This window comes from Staurois parvus, unplaced genomic scaffold (assembly GCF_062004578.1).
Source record: "Staurois parvus isolate SC_StPar_1 unplaced genomic scaffold, SC_StPar_1.0 ptg001181l, whole genome shotgun sequence".
NCBI classification, from domain to species: domain Eukaryota; kingdom Metazoa; phylum Chordata; class Amphibia; order Anura; family Ranidae; genus Staurois; species Staurois parvus.
Genome location: NW_028318977.1, coordinates 3,565,720 through 3,582,645, shown reverse-complemented (window position 1 = coordinate 3,582,645; position 16,926 = coordinate 3,565,720). Strand labels below are relative to the sequence as shown.

Below are 16,926 nucleotides of genomic sequence, written 5' to 3'. Positions count from 1 at the left end.
CCGAGAGTGTCAACGCCATGGCACATGTTACGAGGATGACTCCTGCTTGGCCTTTTGACTAGAGAGGGTTGGCTTTTCCCACAGCGCTCAGCGCTGAGCCTGCCGAAAAAAAAAAAAATCAAAAGCAGGTCACCCCACGTGAAGGCTCTCCTTTGGAGGATGCGGGCATTGATCCAGCTACCTCTCGCATACTAAGCGAGCGCTCTACCACTTGAGCTAATCCCCCATGGCTCAAGTCTTCTTTTTGCGCTCTAGTTGATCACTGCTCTCTTATGTGCTACGCGGAATAAAGTCCACCATCTGTTTTGTGTCACTGTGTTTCATTCAGCACAGCACAATGCAGCATCCCAGTACTATAGAACACCTGCCAGCAATCAACTCCTTCACTACCACCAACAATTGCCTCTCTCACTACCACTGTTGCCAGAGATGCAATCTTGAAGGGCAAAGGATTAAAAATCACCTTTTTACCCCCTACGCTGCTTATTGACATGACACATTAGGTCTACATTCCATAGACTCAAAGCGTAGATATATTTCCTCATTTTGTACTACTTGCAGCTTCACATTTAAATGCTGTATATACATCTAAGATCACCCAGTTAAAAACACCCAGAATGCAATCAGGAAACCAACCATCAGATGGCAGCAGAACGCCTACCAGGTTAGATAGCTCTATCTCCAGGCACCTCCCCATGTCAGCATTGATGGGTTAGGCTCTGGCCGCTAGACACCAAGACAGCCTCCATTTTCCCAATTTCAAAGGTTTTCGCTCTTCCTCCTCAGAGTTCCCTTTTTTCTTTCCTGAGACTTTGGACAGCAGAATCCCTTGGGAAGAAGCTCCTTCTCCAGCCAGTAGTGAGGCTTCTGGTGCTATCCACGGAACCCTTGGTGGCAGAGTCACACCTCCAAGCAGGTCTGTGGGCGATTAACAACCATTTCCTTGGGTATGGCCCCATGGCTATCCATGATGTCATTTGAAGGAGGTGGTTTGAAAAGCTTTCACAGCGACTAGCAGGTTCTAGACAATATACTTGAGCCTTGACACCTTCCAAGGTACTGGATATGGGGGGCGGCGGGGAAGTGAGCTACCTGTGGGGCGCTAAATACAAAGCGACCGTGATTGCATTGGCAGGGAATCGGACCCGGGCCTCCCGCGTGGCAGGTGAGAATTCTACCACTGAACCACCAATGCTCTTCGGCAGGGCACGCGTGGCTTCCCTCGCCTGGCAGGTTCTAAAAAGTCCTGCTTGAGGCCATGGTAGCCATGTCTGTGAATACCTTCAGATGTGGGTCAAGCCCACCCAAAGACATGCCTCTCTTCAGCCGCACACACCACCACTGTTAAAATGTAGGACATCCCATTGCGTCTTTGAGGCTAGAAAGCCTTTCCATTGGAGAAGAAAAGCCAAGACTGGGCCAGAGCTTTTTCTAAGCACCTTTGACTTGGGGTTGACTTGTCTAAATCAATGGCAGTGCCTATTAATCTACCTTGCCACTTTGCCGGATGGACCCACTCCCCATTCACATCCGTAGGAGATCTTTAGAGGGGCTCTACATTGGCCTCATGTGAGACTCTACAAAGTCACTAGGAGCTGCCTGAAACAGAGAGGAACAGATCTTTTCCGCTGAAAGCCTCCTATAAGCAGAATGTGGAAAGTGGCGGTCAAGCGCCAGGCGAGGTGGCCTCCCAGCCAAAGAATTTCCTGGAGTTTTTGTCCCATAGGACCGGTAGCATATTACATCCTCCTAATTTTGCAGCTGCTTCCAGCCTGGAGCAGAGTGGCGCAGCGGAAGCGTGCTGGGCCCATAACCCAGAGGTCGATGGATCGAAACCATCCTCTGCTAAGTTGGCTTTTTCCTCTGGCAATCTCTGTTTCCTTGCTTAGGCAAAGGGCTTTCTTTCACCCACAAAATGCTTTGATTAATCAGGGCGCGCACCGCAGGCAGCCCGGCAACAAACCCACCCCTCAATGCACCAAGTCCCTTACACATGCTGTCTTTCAGGTGTTTGCTCTCGCTTGTATCATCTGTCCACTCCTAAGACAAAACTCCTACAATATGCCAACAGTCTGAACTGTGGAATTCATTGACATATTCGTAGATTTCTTGAGGGAGATTGTTGAAAAATATTTCTGTCCCAAACAGAGGATCTTCTCCAACCCAGTCTGCATGAGGGCCACCATATTTCCTCTGACCATTGACCTATACAGGGTTAATATTACATCTTTCCATCCACTCCACAAGGGAAGATTTATTGTCTTTATACAGAGTTGTAATCCAAGCCTCGCTCTCAGCGTTCATCACGTTGTTGTCCATCATTGGAGAATGATCTGCGCTCTCCGTGGGTCCTAATCAGTGGGCAGAAGGCTAGCCCCTAGTTGCCTCCAAATGCCCTGTTCTGGTGGGGTCTGTCACACTTCTGTGTCAAGGAAGTGGGACCTGATTGTGGTGATAAAACCAGTGGAAACCTCTCAGCTTCTACATGGCACTTGCACTTTTGGCACTAATGGAATATTGTCTCTTGGCCATGGAAGCCTGGCCATGCTTTGGGTAATAGATTGCTTTGGTCCAACACTGCCTTGCGCAACTTCTCGCAGGCAAAGCAAGCAATTTCTGATTTGTGTTAGTCCTTGTGTGCCAAGGTATTGGCTGAAGCCACATGTGCCCGAGAGTGTCAACGCCATGGCACATGTTACGAGGATGACTCCTGCTTGGCCTTTTGACTAGAGAGGGTTGGCTTTTCCCACTGCGCTCAGCGCTGAGCCTGCCGCAAAAAAAAAAATCAAAAGCAGGTCACCCAACGTGAATTCTCTCCTTTGGAGGATGCGGGCATTGATCCCGCTACCTCTCGCATGCTAAGCGAGCGCTCTACCACTTGAGCTAATCCCCCATGGCTCAAGTCTTCTTTTTGCGCTCTAGTTGATCACTGCTCTCTTATGTGCTACGCGGAATAAAGTCCACCATCTGTTTTGTGTCACTGTGTTTCATTCAGCACAGCACAATGCAGCATCCCAGTACTATAGAACACCTGCCAGCAATCAACTCCTTCACTACCACCAACAATTGCCTCTCTCACTACCACTGTTGCCAGAGATGCAATCTTGAAGCGCAAAGGATTAAAAATCACCTTTTTACCCCCTACGCTGCTTATTGACATGACACATTAGGTCTACATTCCACAGACTCAAAGCGTAGATATATTTCCTCATTTTGTACTACTTGCAGCTTCACATTTAAATGCTGTATATACATCTAAGATCACCCAGTTAAAAACACCCAGAATGCAATCAGGAAACCAACCATCAGATGGCAGCAGAACGCCTACCAGGTTAGATAGCTCTATCTCCAGGCACCTCCCCATGTCAGCATTGATGGGTTAGGCTCTGGCCGCTAGACACCAAGACAGCCTCCATTTTCCCAATTTCAAAGGTTTTCGCTCTTCCTCCTCAGTGTTCCCTTTTTTCTTTCCTGAGACTTTGGACAGCAGAATCCCTTGGGAAGAAGCTCCTTCTCCAGCCAGTAGTGAGGCTTCTGGTGCTATCCACGGAACCCTTGGTGGCAAAGTCACACCTCCAAGCAGGTCTGTGGGCGATTAACAACCATTTCCTTGGGTATGGCCCCATGGCTATCCATGATGTCATTTGAAGGAGGTGGTTTGAAAAGCTTTAACAGCGACTAGCAGGTTCTAGACAATATACTTGAGCCTTGACACCTTCCAAGGTACTGGATATCGGGGGCGGCGGGGAGTGAGCTACCTGTGGGGCGCTAAATACAAAGCGACCGTGATTGCATTGGCCGGGAATCGAACCCGGGCCTCCCGCGTGGCAGGCGAGAATTCTACCACTGAACCACCAATGCTCTTAGGCAGGGCACGCGTGGCTTCCCTCGCCTGGCAGGTTCTAAAAAGTCCTGCTTGAGGCCATGGTAGCCATGTCTGTGAATACATTCAGATGTGGGTCAAGCCCACCCAAAGACATGCCTTTCTTCAGCCGCACACACCACCACTGTTAAAATGTAGGACATCCCATTGCGTCTTTGAGGCTAGAAAGCCTTTCCATTGGAGAAGAAAAGCCAAGACTGGGCCAGAGCTTTTTCTAAGTACCTTTGACTTGGGGTTGACTTGTCTAAATCAATGGCAGTGCCTATTAATCTACCTTGCCACTTTGCCGGATGGACCCACTCCCCATTCACATCCGTAGGAGATCTTTAGAGGGGCTCTACATTGGCCTCATGTGAGACTCTACAAAGTCACTAGGAGCTGCCTGAAACAGAGAGGAACAGATCTTTTCCGCTGAAAGCCTCCTATAAGCAGAATGTGGAAAGTGGCGGTCAAGCGCCAGGCGAGGTGGCCTCCCAGCCAAAGAATTTCCTGGAGTTTTTGTCCCATAGGACCGGTAGCATATTACATCCTCCTAATTTTGCAGCTGCTTCCAGCCTGGAGCAGAGTGGCGCAGCGGAAGCGTGCTGGGCCCATAACCCAGAGGTCGATGGATCGAAACCATCCTCTGCTAAGTTGGCTTTTTCCTCTGGCAATCTCTGTTTCCTTGCTTAGGCAAAGGGCTTTCTTTCACCCACAAAATGCTTTGATTAATCAGGGCGCGCACCGCAGGCAGCCCGGCAACAAACCCACCCCTCAATGCACCAAGTCCCTTACACATGCTGTCTTTCAGGTGTTTGCTCTCGCTTGTATCATCTGTCCACTCCTAAGACAAAACTCCTACAATATGCCAACAGTCTGAACTGTGGAATTCATTGACATATTTGTAGATTTCTTGAGGGAGATTGTTGAAAAATATTTCTGTCCCAAACAGAGGATCTTCTCCAACCCAGTCTGCATGAGGGCCACCATATTTCCTCTGACCATTGACCTGTACAGGGTTAATATTACATCTTTCCATCCACTCCACAAGGGAAGATTTATTGTCTTTATACAGAGTTGTAATCCAAGCCTCGCTCTCAGCGTTCATCACGTTGTTGTCCATCATTGGAGAATGATCTGCGCTCTCCGTGGGCTCTAATCAGTGGGCAGAAGGCTAGCCCCTAGTTGCCTCCAAATGCCCTGTTCTGGTGGGGTCTGTCACACTTCTGTGTCAAGGAAGTGGGACCTGATTGTGGTGATAAAACCAGTGGAAACCTCTCAGCTTCTACATGGCACTTGCACTTTTGGCACTAATGGAATATTGTCTCTTGGCCATGGAAGGCTGGCCATGCTTTGGGTAATAGATTGTTTTGGTCCAACACTGCCTTGCGCAACTTCTCGCAGGCAAAGCAAGCAATTTCTGATTTGTGTTAGTCCTTGTGTGTCAAGGTATTGGCTGAAGCCACATGTGCCCGAGAGTGTCAACGCCATGGCACATGTTACGAGGATGACTCCTGCTTGGCCTTTTGACTAGAGAGAGTTGGCTTTTCCCACAGCGCTCAGCGCTGAGCCTGCCGAAAAAAAAAAAAATCAAAAGCAGGTCACCCCACGTGAAGGCTCTCCTTTGGAGGATGCGGGCATTGATCCCGCTACCTCTCGCATGCTAAGCGAGCGCTCTACCACTTGAGCTAATCCCCCATGGCTCAAGTCTTCTTTTTGCGCTCTAGTTGATCACTGCTCTCTTATGTGCTACGCGGAATAAAGTCCACCATCTGTTTTGTGTCACTGTGTTTCATTCAGCACAGCACAATGCAGCATCCCAGTACTATAGAACACCTGCCAGCAATCAACTCCTTCACTACCACCAACAATTGCCTCTCTCACTACCACTGTTGCCAGAGATGCAATCTTGAAGCGCAAAGGATTAAAAATCACCTTTTTACCCCCTACGCTGCTTATTGACATGACACATTAGGTCTACATTCCACAGACTCAAAGCGTAGATATATTTCCTCATTTTGTACTACTTGCAGCTTCACATTTAAATGCTGTATATACATCTAAGATCACCCAGTTAAAAACACCCAGAATGCAATCAGGAAACCAACCATCAGATGGCAGCAGAACGCCTACCAGGTTAGATAGCTCTATCTCCAGGCACCTCCCCATGTCAGCATTGATGGGTTAGGCTCTGGCCGCTAGACACCAAGACAGCCTCCATTTTCCCAATTTCAAAGGTTTTCGCTCTTCCTCCTCAGTGTTCCCTTTTTTCTTTCCTGAGACTTTGGACAGCAGAATCCCTTGGGAAGAAGCTCCTTCTCCAGCCAGTAGTGAGGCTTCTGGTGCTATCCACGGAACCCTTGGTGGCAAAGTCACACCTCCAAGCAGGTCTGTGGGCGATTAACAACCATTTCCTTGGGTATGGCCCCATGGCTATCCATGATGTCATTTGAAGGAGGTGGTTTGAAAAGCTTTAACAGCGACTAGCAGGTTCTAGACAATATACTTGAGCCTTGACACCTTCCAAGGTACTGGATATCGGGGGCGGCGGGGAAGTGAGCTACCTGTGGGGCGCTAAATACAAAGCGACCGTGATTGCATTGGCCGGGAATCGAACCCGGGCCTCCCGCGTGGCAGGCGAGAATTCTACCACTGAACCACCAATGCTCTTAGGCAGGGCACGCGTGGCTTCCCTCGCCTGGCAGGTTCTAAAAAGTCCTGCTTGAGGCCATGGTAGCCATGTCTGTGAATACATTCAGATGTGGGTCAAGCCCACCCAAAGACATGCCTTTCTTCAGCCGCACACACCACCACTGTTAAAATGTAGGACATCCCATTGCGTCTTTGAGGCTAGAAAGCCTTTCCATTGGAGAAGAAAAGCCAAGACTGGGCCAGAGCTTTTTCTAAGTACCTTTGACTTGGGGTTGACTTGTCTAAATCAATGGCAGTGCCTATTAATCTACCTTGCCACTTTGCCGGATGGACCCACTCCCCATTCACATCCGTAGGAGATCTTTAGAGGGGCTCTACATTGGCCTCATGTGAGACTCTACAAAGTCACTAGGAGCTGCCTGAAACAGAGAGGAACAGATCTTTTCCGCTGAAAGCCTCCTATAAGCAGAATGTGGAAAGTGGCGGTCAAGCGCCAGGCGAGGTGGCCTCCCAGCCAAAGAATTTCCTGGAGTTTTTGTCCCATAGGACCGGTAGCATATTACATCCTCCTAATTTTGCAGCTGCTTCCAGCCTGGAGCAGAGTGGCGCAGCGGAAGCGTGCTGGGCCCATAACCCAGAGGTCGATGGATCGAAACCATCCTCTGCTAAGTTGGCTTTTTCCTCTGGCAATCTCTGTTTCCTTGCTTAGGCAAAGGGCTTTCTTTCACCCACAAAATGCTTTGATTAATCAGGGCGCGCACCGCAGGCAGCCCGGCAACAAACCCACCCCTCAATGCACCAAGTCCCTTACACATGCTGTCTTTCAGGTGTTTGCTCTCGCTTGTATCATCTGTCCACTCCTAAGACAAAACTCCTACAATATGCCAACAGTCTGAACTGTGGAATTCATTGACATATTCGTAGATTTCTTGAGGGAGATTGTTGAAAAATATTTCTGTCCCAAACAGAGGATCTTCTCCAACCCAGTCTGCATGAGGGCCACCATATTTCCTCTGACCATTGACCTGTACAGGGTTAATATTACATCTTTCCATCCACTCCACAAGGGAAGATTTATTGTCTTTATACAGAGTTGTAATCCAAGCCTCGCTCTCAGCGTTCATCACGTTGTTGTCCATCATTGGAGAATGATCTGCGCTCTCCGTGGGCTCTAATCAGTGGGCAGAAGGCTAGCCCCTAGTTGCCTCCAAATGCCCTGTTCTGGTGGGGTCTGTCACACTTCTGTGTCAAGGAAGTGGGACCTGATTGTGGTGATAAAACCAGTGGAAACCTCTCAGCTTCTACATGGCACTTGCACTTTTGGCACTAATGGAATATTGTCTCTTGGCCATGGAAGGCTGGCCATGCTTTGGGTAATAGATTGTTTTGGTCCAACACTGCCTTGCGCAACTTCTCGCAGGCAAAGCAAGCAATTTCTGATTTGTGTTAGTCCTTGTGTGTCAAGGTATTGGCTGAAGCCACATGTGCCCGAGAGTGTCAACGCCATGGCACATGTTACGAGGATGACTCCTGCTTGGCCTTTTGACTAGAGAGAGTTGGCTTTTCCCACAGCGCTCAGCGCTGAGCCTGCCGAAAAAAAAAAAAATCAAAAGCAGGTCACCCCACGTGAAGGCTCTCCTTTGGAGGATGCGGGCATTGATCCCGCTACCTCTCGCATGCTAAGCGAGCGCTCTACCACTTGAGCTAATCCCCCATGGCTCAAGTCTTCTTTTTGCGCTCTAGTTGATCACTGCTCTCTTATGTGCTACGCGGAATAAAGTCCACCATCTGTTTTGTGTCACTGTGTTTCATTCAGCACAGCACAATGCAGCATCCCAGTACTATAGAACACCTGCCAGCAATCAACTCCTTCACTACCACCAACAATTGCCTCTCTCACTACCACTGTTGCCAGAGATGCAATCTTGAAGCGCAAAGGATTAAAAATCACCTTTTTACCCCCTACTCTGCTTATTGACATGACACATTAGGTCTACATTCCACAGACTCAAAGCGTACATATATTTCCTCATTTTGTACTACTTGCAGCTTCACATTTAAATGCTGTATATACATCTAAGATCACCCAGTTAAAAACACCCAGAATGCAATCAGGAAACCAACCATCAGATGGCAGCAGAACGCCTACCAGGTTAGTTAGCTCTATCTCCAGGCACCTCCCCATGTCAGCATTGATGGGTTAGGCTCTGGCCGCTAGACGCCAAGACAGCCTCCATTTTCCCAATTTCAAAGGTTTTCGCTCTTCCTCCTCAGAGTTCCCTTTTTTCTTTCCTGAGACTTTGGACAGCAGAATCCCTTGGGAAGAAGCTCCTTCTCCAGCCAGTAGTGAGGCTTCTGGTGCTATCCACGGAACCCTTGGTGGCAGAGTCACACCTCCAAGCAGGTCTGTGGGCGATTAACAACCATTTCCTTGGGTATGGCCCCATGGCTATCCATGATGTCATTTGAAGGAGGTGGTTTGAAAAGCTTTCACAGCGACTAGCAGGTTCTAGACAATATACTTGAGCCTTGACACCTTCCAAGGTACTGGATATCGGGGGCGGCGGGGAAGTGAGCTACCTGTGGGGCGCTAAATACAAAGCATTGGCCGGGAATCGAACCCGGGCCTCCCGCGTGGCAGGCGAGATTTCTACCACTGAACCACCAATGCACTTCGGCAGGGCACGTGTGGCTTCCCTCGCCTGGCAGGTTCTAAAGAGTCCTGCTTGAGGCCATGGTAGCCATGTCTGTGAATACATTCAGATGTGGGTCAAGCCCACCCAAAGACATGCCTTTCTTCAGCCGCGCACACCACCACCGTTAAAATGTAGGACATCCCATTGCGTCTTTGAGGCTAGAAAGCCTTTCCATTGGAGAAGAAAAGCCAAGACTGGGCCAGAGCTTTTTCTAAGTACCTTTGACTTGGGGTTGACTTGTCTAAATCAATGGCAGTGCCTATTAATCTACCTTGCCACTTTGCCGGATGGACCCACTCCCCATTCACATCCGTAGGAGATCTTTAGAGGGGCTCTACATTGGCCTCATGTGAGACTCTACAAAGTCACTAGGAGCTGCCTGAAACAGAGAGGAACAGATCTTTTCCGCTGAAAGCCTCCTATAAGCAGAATGTGGAAAGTGGCGGTCAAGCGCCAGGCGAGGTGGCCTCCCAGCCAAAGAATTTCCTGGAGTTTTTGTCCCATAGGACCGGTAGCATATTACATCCTCCTATTTTTGCAGTTGCTTCAAGCCTGGAGCAGAGTGGCGCAGCGGAAGCGTGCTGGGCCCATAACCCAGAGGCCGATGGATCGAAACCATCCCCTACTAAGTTGGCTTTTTCCTCTGGCAATCTCTGTTTCCTTGCTTAGGCAAAGGGCTTTCTTTCACCCACAAAATGCTTTGATTAATCAGGGCGCGCACCGCAGGCAGCCCGGCAACAAACCCACCCCTCAATGCACCAAGTCCCTTACACATGCTGTCTTTCAGGTGTTTGCTCTCGCTTGTATCATCTGTCCACTCCTAAGACAAAACTCCTACAATATGCCAACAGTCTGAACTGTGGAATTCATTGACATATTCGTAGATTTCTTGAGGGAGATTGTTGAAAAATATTTCTGTCCCAAACAGAGGATCTTCTCCAACCCAGTCTTCATGAGGGCCACCATATTTCCTCTGACCATTGACCTGTACAGGGTTAATATTACATCTTTCCATCCACTCCACAAGGGAAGATTTATTGTCTTTATACAGAGTTGTAATCCAAGCCTCGCTCTCAGCGTTCATCACGTTGTTGTCCATCATTGGAGAATGATCTGCGCTCTCCGTGGGCCCTAATCAGTGGGCAGAAGGCTAGCCCCTAGTTGCCTCCAAATGCCCTGTTCTGGTGGGGTCTGTCACACTTCTGTGTCAAGGAAGTGGGACCTGATTGTTGTGATAAAACCAGTGGAAACCTCTCAGCTTCTACATGGCACTTGCACTTTTGGCACTAATGGAATATTGTCTCTTGGCCATGGAAGCCTGGCCATGCTTTGGGTAATAGATTGCTTTGGTCCAACACTGCCTTGCGCAACTTCTCGCAGGCAAAGCAAGCAATTTCTGATTTGTGTTAGTCCTTGTGTGTCAAGGTATTGGCTGAAGCCACATGTGCCCGAGAGTGTCAACGCCATGGCACATGTTACGAGGATGACTCCTGCTTGGCCTTTTGACTAGAGAGGGTTGGCATTTCCCACAGCGCTCAGCGCTGAGCCTGCCGAAAAAAAAAAAAATCAAAAGCAGGTCACCCCACGTGAAGGCTCTCCTTTGGAGGATGTGGGCATTGATCCCGCTATCTCTCGCATGCTAAGCGAGCGCTCTACCACTTGAGCTAATCCCCCATGGCTCAAGTCTTCTTTTTGCGCTCTAGTTGATCACTGCTCTCTTATGTGCTACGCGGAATAAAGTCCACCATCTGTTTTGTGTCACTGTGTTTCATTCAGCACAGCACAATGCAGCATCCCAGTACTATAGAACACCTGCCAGCAATCAACTCCTTCACTACCACCAACAATTGCCTCTCTCACTACCACTGTTGCCAGAGATGCAATCTTGAAGCGCAAAGGATTAAAAATCACCTTTTTACCCCCTACGCTGCTTATTGACATGACACATTAGGTCTACATTCCACAGACTCAAAGCGTAGATATATTTCCTCATTTTGTACTACTTGCAGCTTCACATTTAAATGCTGTATATACATCTAAGATCACCCAGTTAAAAACACCCAGAATGCAATCAGGAAACCAACCATCAGATGGCAGCAGAACGCCTACCAGGTTAGTTAGCTCTATCTCCAGGCACCTCCCCATGTCAGCATTGATGGGTTAGGCTCTGGCCGCTAGACACCAAGACAGCCTCCATTTTCCCAATTTCAAAGGTTTTCGCTCTTCCTCCTCAGAGTTCCCTTTTTTCTTTCCTGAGACTTTGGACAGCAGAATCCCTTGGGAAGAAGCTCCTTCTCCAGCCAGTAGTGAGGCTTCTGGTGCTATCCACGGAACCCTTGGTGGCAGAGTCACACCTCCAAGCAGGTCTGTGGGCGATTAACAACCATTTCCTTGGGTATGGCACCATGGCTATCCATGATGTCATTTGAAGGAGGTGGTTTGAAAAGCTTTCACAGCGACTAGCAGGTTCTAGACAATATACTTGAGCCTTGACACCTTCCAAGGTACTGGATATCGGGGGCGGCGGGGAAGTGAGCTACCTGTGGGGCGCTAAATACAAAGCGACCGTGATTGCATTGGCCGGGAATCGAACCCGGGCCTCCCGCGTGGCAGGTGAGAATTCTACCACTGAACCACCAATGCTCTTCGGCAGGGCACGCGTGGCTTCCCTCGCCTGGCAGGTTCTAAAAAGTCCTGCTTGAGGCCATGGTAGCCATGTCTGTGAATACCTTCAGATGTGGGTCAAGCCCACCCAAAGACATGCCTTTCTTCAGCCGCACACACCACCACTGTTAAAATGTAGGACATCCCATTGCGTCTTTGAGGCTAGAAAGCCTTTCCATTGGAGAAGAAAAGCCAAGACTGGGCCAGAGCTTTTTCTAAGTACCTTTGACTTGGGGTTGACTTGTCTAAATCAATGGCAGTGCCTATTAATCTACCTTACCACTTTGCCGGATGGACCCACTCCCCATTCACATCCGTAGGAGATCTTTAGAGGGGCTCTACATTGGCCTCATGTGAGACTCTACAAAGTCACTAGGAGCTGCCTGAAACAGAGAGGAACAGATCTTTTCCGCTGAAAGCCTCCTATAAGCAGAATGTGGAAAGTGGCGGTCAAGCGCCAGACGAGGTGGCCTCCCAGCCAAAGAATTTCCTGGAGTTTTTGTCCCATAGGACCGGTAGCATATTACATCCTCCTATTTTTGCAGCTGCTTCCAGCCTGGAGCAGAGTGGCGCAGCGGAAGCGTGCTGGGCCCATAACCCAGAGGTCGATGGATCGAAACCATCCTCTGCTAAGTTGGCTTTTTCCTCTGGCAATCTCTGTTTCCTTGCTTAGGCAAAGGGCTTTCTTTCACCCACAAAATGCTTTGATTAATCAGGGCGCGCACCGCAGGCAGCCCGGCAACAAACCCACCCCTCAATGCACCAAGTCCCTTACACATGCTGTCTTTCAGGTGTTTGCTCTCGCTTGTATCATCTGTCCACTCCTAAGACAAAACTCCTACAATATGCCAACAGTCTGAACTGTGGAATTCATTGACATATTCGTAGATTTCTTGAGGGAGATTGTTGAAAAATATTTCTGTCCCAAACAGAGGATCTTCTCCAACCCAGTCTGCATGAGGGCCACCATATTTCCTCTGACCATTGACCTGTACAGGGTTAATATTACATCTTTCCATCCACTCCACAAGGGAAGATTTATTGTCTTTATACAGAGTTGTAATCCAAGCCTCGCTCTCAGCGTTCATCACGTTGTTGTCCATCATTGGAGAATGATCTGCGCTCTCCGTGGGCCCTAATCAGTGGGCAGAAGGCTAGCCCCTAGTTGCCTCCAAATGCCCTGTTCTGGTGGGGTCTGTCACACTTCTGTGTCAAGGAAGTGGGACCTGATTGTGGTGATAAAACCAGTGGAAACCTCTCAGCTTCTACATGGCACTTGCACTTTTGGCACTAATGGAATATTGTCTCTTGGCCATGGAAGCCTGGCCATGCTTTGGGTAATAGATTGCTTTGGTCCAACACTGCCTTGCGCAACTTCTCGCAGGCAAAGCAAGCAATTTCTGGTTTGTGTTAGTCCTTGTGTGTCAAGGTATTGGCTGAAGCCACATGTGCCCGAGAGTGTCAACGCCATGGCACATGTTACGAGGATGACTCCTGCTTGGCCTTTTGACTAGAGAGGGTTGGCTTTTCCCACAGCGCTCAGCGCTGAGGCTGCCGAAAAAAAAAAAATCAAAAGCAGGTCACCCCACGTGAAGGCTCTCCTTTGGAGGATGCGGGCATTGATCCCGCTACCTCTCGCATGCTAAGCGAGCGCTCTACCACTTGAGCTAATCCCCCATGGCTTGTCTTCTTTTTGCGCTCTAGTTGATCACTGCTCTCTTATGTGCTACGCGGAATAAAGTCCACCATCTGTTTTGTGTCACTGTGTTTCATTCAACACAGCACAATGCAGCATCCCAGTACAATAGAACACCTGCCAGCAATCAACTCCTTCACTACCACCAACAATTGCCTCTCTCACTACCACTGTTGCCAGAGATGCAATATTGAAGCGCAAAGGATTAAAAATCACCTTTTTACCCCCTACGCTGCTTATTGACATGACACATTAGGTCTACATTCCACAGACTCAAAGCGTAGATATATTTCCTCATTTTGTACTACTTGCAGCTTCACATTTAAATGCTGTATATACATCTAAGATCACCCAGTTAAAAACACCCAGAATGCAATCAGGAAACCAACCATCAGATGGCAGCAGAACGCCTACCAGGTTAGATAGCTCTATCTCCAGGCACCTCCCCATGTCAGCATTGATGGGTTAGGCTCTGGCCGCTAGACACCAAGACAGCCTCCATTTTCCCAATTTCAAAGGTTTTCGCTCTTCCTCCTCAGAGTTCCCTTTTTTCTTTCCTGAGACTTTGGACAGCAGAATCCCTTGGGAAGAAGCTCCTTCTCCAGCCAGTAGTGAGGCTTCTGGTGCTATCCACGGAACCCTTGGTGGCAGAGTCACACCTCCAAGCAGGTCTGTGGGCGATTAACAACCATTTCCTTGGGTATGGCCCCATGGCTATCCATGATGTCATTTGAAGGAGGTGGTTTGAAAAGCTTTCACAGCGACTAGCAGCTTCTAGACAATATACTTGAGCCTTGACACCTTCCAAGGTACTGGATATCGGGGGCGGCGGGGAAGTGAGCTACCTGTGGGGCGCTAAATACAAAGCGACCGTGATTGCATTGGCCGGGAATCGAACCCGGGCCTCCCGCGTGGCAGGCGAGAATTCTACCACTGAACCACCAATGCTCTTCAGCAGGGCACGCGTGGCTTCCCTCGCTGGCAGGTTCTAAAAAGTCCTGCTTGAGGCCATGGTAGCCATGTCTGTGAATACATTCAGATGTGGGTCAAGCCCACCCAAAGACATGCCTTTCTTCAGCCGCACACACCACCACTGTTAAAATGTAGGACATCCCATTGCGTCTTTGAGGCTAGAAAGCCTTTCCATTGGAGAAGAAAAGCCAAGACTGGGCCAGAGCTTTTTCTAAGTACCTTTGACTTGGGGTTGACTTGTCTAAATCAATGGCAGTGCCTATTAATCTACCTTGCCACTTTGCCGGATGGACCCACTCCCCATTCACATCCGTAGGAGATCTTTAGAGGGGCTCTACATTGGCCTCATGTGAGACTCTACAAAGTCACTAGGAGCTGCCTGAAACAGAGAGGAACAGATCTTTTCCGCTGAAAGCCTCCTATAAGCAGAATGTGGAAAGTGGCGGTCAAGCGCCAGGCGAGGTGGCCTCCCAGCCAAAGAATTTCCTGGAGTTTTTGTCCCATAGGACCGGTAGCATATTACATCCTCCTAATTTTGCAGCTGCTTCCAGCCTGGAGCAGAGTGGCGCAGCGGAAGCGTGCTGGGCCCATAACCCAGAGGTCTATGGATCGAAACCATCCTCTGCTAAGTTGGCTTTTTCCTCTGGCAATCTCTGTTTCCTTGCTTAGGCAAAGGGCTTTCTTTCACCCACAAAATGCTTTGATTAATCAGGGCGCGCACCGCAGGCAGCCCGGCAACAAACCCACCCCTCAATGCACCAAGTCCCTTACACATGCTGTCTTTCAGGTGTTTGCTCTCGCTTGTATCATCTGTCCACTCCTAAGACAAAACTCCTACAATATGCCAACAGTCTGAACTGTGGAATTCATTGACATTTTCGTAGATTTCTTGAGGGAGATTGTTGAAAAATATTTCTGTCCCAAACAGAGGATCTTCTCCAACTCAGTCTGCATGAGGGCCACCATATTTCCTCTGACCATTGACCTATACAGGGTTAATATTACATCTTTCCATCCACTCCACAAGGGAAGATTTATTGTCTTTATACAGAGTTGTAATCCAAGCCTCGCTCTCAGCGTTCATCACGTTGTTGTCCATCATTGGAGAATGATCTGCGCTCTCCGTGGGCCCTAATCAGTGGGCAGAAGGCTAGCCCCTAGTTGCCTCCAAATGCCCTGTTCTGGTGGGGTCTGTCACACTTCTGTGTCAAGGAAGTGGGACCTGATTGTGGTGATAAAACCAGTGGAAACCTCTCAGCTTCTACATGGCACTTGCACTTTTGGCACTAATGGAATATTGTCTCTTGGCCATGGAAGCCTGGCCATGCTTTGGGTAATAGATTGCTTTGGTCCAACACTGCCTTGCGCAACTTCTCGCAGGCAAAGCAAGCAATTTCTGATTTGTGTTAGTCCTTGTGTGTCAAGGTATTGGCTGAAGCCACATGTGCCCGAGAGTGTCAACGCCATGGCACATGTTACGAGGATGACTCCTGCTTGGCCTTTTGACTAGAGAGGGTTGGCTTTTCCCACAGCGCTCAGCGCTGAGCCTGCCGGAAAAAAAAAAAATCAAAAGCAGGTCACCCCACGTGAAGGCTCTCCTTTGGAGGATGCGGGCATTGATCCCGCTACCTCTCGCATGCTAAGCGAGCGCTCTACCACTTGAGCTAATCCCCCATGGCTCAAGTCTTCTTTTTGCGCTCTAGTTGATCACTGCTCTCTTATGTGCTACGCGGAATAAAGTCCACCATCTGTTTTGTGTCACTGTGTTTCATTCAGCACAGCACAATGCAGCATCCCAGTACTATAGAACACCTGCCAGCAATCAACTCCTTCACTACCACCAACAATTGCCTCTCTCACTACCACTGTTGCCAGAGATGCAATCTTGAAGGGCAAAGGATTAAAAATCACCTTTTTACCCCCTACGCTGCTTATTGACATGACACATTAGGTCTACATTCCACAGACTCAAAGCGTACATATATTTCCTCATTTTGTACTACTTGCAGCTTCACATTTAAATGCTGTATATACATCTAAGATCACCCAGTTAAAAACACCCAGAATGCAATCAGGAAACCAACCATCAGATGGCAGCAGAACGCCTACCAGGTTAGATAGCTCTATCTCCAGGCACCTCCCCATGTCAGCATTGATGGGTTAGGCTCTGGCCGCTAGACACCAAGACAGCCTCCATTTTCCCAATTTCAAAGGTTTTCGCTCTTCCTCCTCAGAGTTCCCTTTTTTCTTTCCTGAGACTTTGGACAGCAGAATCCCTTGGGAAGAAGCTCCTTCTCCAGCCAGTAGTGAGGCTTCTGGTGCTATCCACGGAACCCTTGGTGGCAGAGTCACACCTCCAAGCAGGTCTGTGGGCGATTAACAAC

The 16,926-nt window shown here is 48.9% G+C and overlaps 9 non-coding genes across 9 annotated transcripts; all 9 read right to left on the bottom strand.

Annotated features, from left to right (window-relative positions):
• Nucleotides 1-2,820: 2,820 nt before the first annotated feature.
• TRNAA-AGC (transfer RNA alanine (anticodon AGC)) lies at nt 2,821-2,893 on the bottom strand. The gene has a single exon. It is a non-coding gene; the product is annotated as a tRNA-Ala (tRNA).
• An 897-nt stretch (nt 2,894-3,790) lies between these two features.
• On the bottom strand, nt 3,791-3,861 carry TRNAG-GCC (transfer RNA glycine (anticodon GCC)). Its single transcript has one exon. It is a non-coding gene; the product is annotated as a tRNA-Gly (tRNA).
• A 1,626-nt stretch (nt 3,862-5,487) lies between these two features.
• TRNAA-AGC (transfer RNA alanine (anticodon AGC)) lies at nt 5,488-5,560 on the bottom strand. Its single transcript has one exon. It is a non-coding gene; the product is annotated as a tRNA-Ala (tRNA).
• Nucleotides 5,561-6,458: 898 nt separating this feature from the next.
• On the bottom strand, nt 6,459-6,529 carry TRNAG-GCC (transfer RNA glycine (anticodon GCC)). Its single transcript has one exon. It is a non-coding gene; the product is annotated as a tRNA-Gly (tRNA).
• A 1,626-nt stretch (nt 6,530-8,155) lies between these two features.
• TRNAA-AGC (transfer RNA alanine (anticodon AGC)) lies at nt 8,156-8,228 on the bottom strand. The gene has a single exon. It is a non-coding gene; the product is annotated as a tRNA-Ala (tRNA).
• Nucleotides 8,229-11,782: 3,554 nt separating this feature from the next.
• TRNAG-GCC (transfer RNA glycine (anticodon GCC)) lies at nt 11,783-11,853 on the bottom strand. The gene has a single exon. It is a non-coding gene; the product is annotated as a tRNA-Gly (tRNA).
• Nucleotides 11,854-13,478: 1,625 nt separating this feature from the next.
• On the bottom strand, nt 13,479-13,551 carry TRNAA-AGC (transfer RNA alanine (anticodon AGC)). The gene has a single exon. It is a non-coding gene; the product is annotated as a tRNA-Ala (tRNA).
• Nucleotides 13,552-14,447: 896 nt separating this feature from the next.
• TRNAG-GCC (transfer RNA glycine (anticodon GCC)) lies at nt 14,448-14,518 on the bottom strand. Its single transcript has one exon. It is a non-coding gene; the product is annotated as a tRNA-Gly (tRNA).
• A 1,625-nt stretch (nt 14,519-16,143) lies between these two features.
• TRNAA-AGC (transfer RNA alanine (anticodon AGC)) lies at nt 16,144-16,216 on the bottom strand. The gene has a single exon. It is a non-coding gene; the product is annotated as a tRNA-Ala (tRNA).
• Between the last annotated feature and the right edge of the window lie 710 nt (nt 16,217-16,926).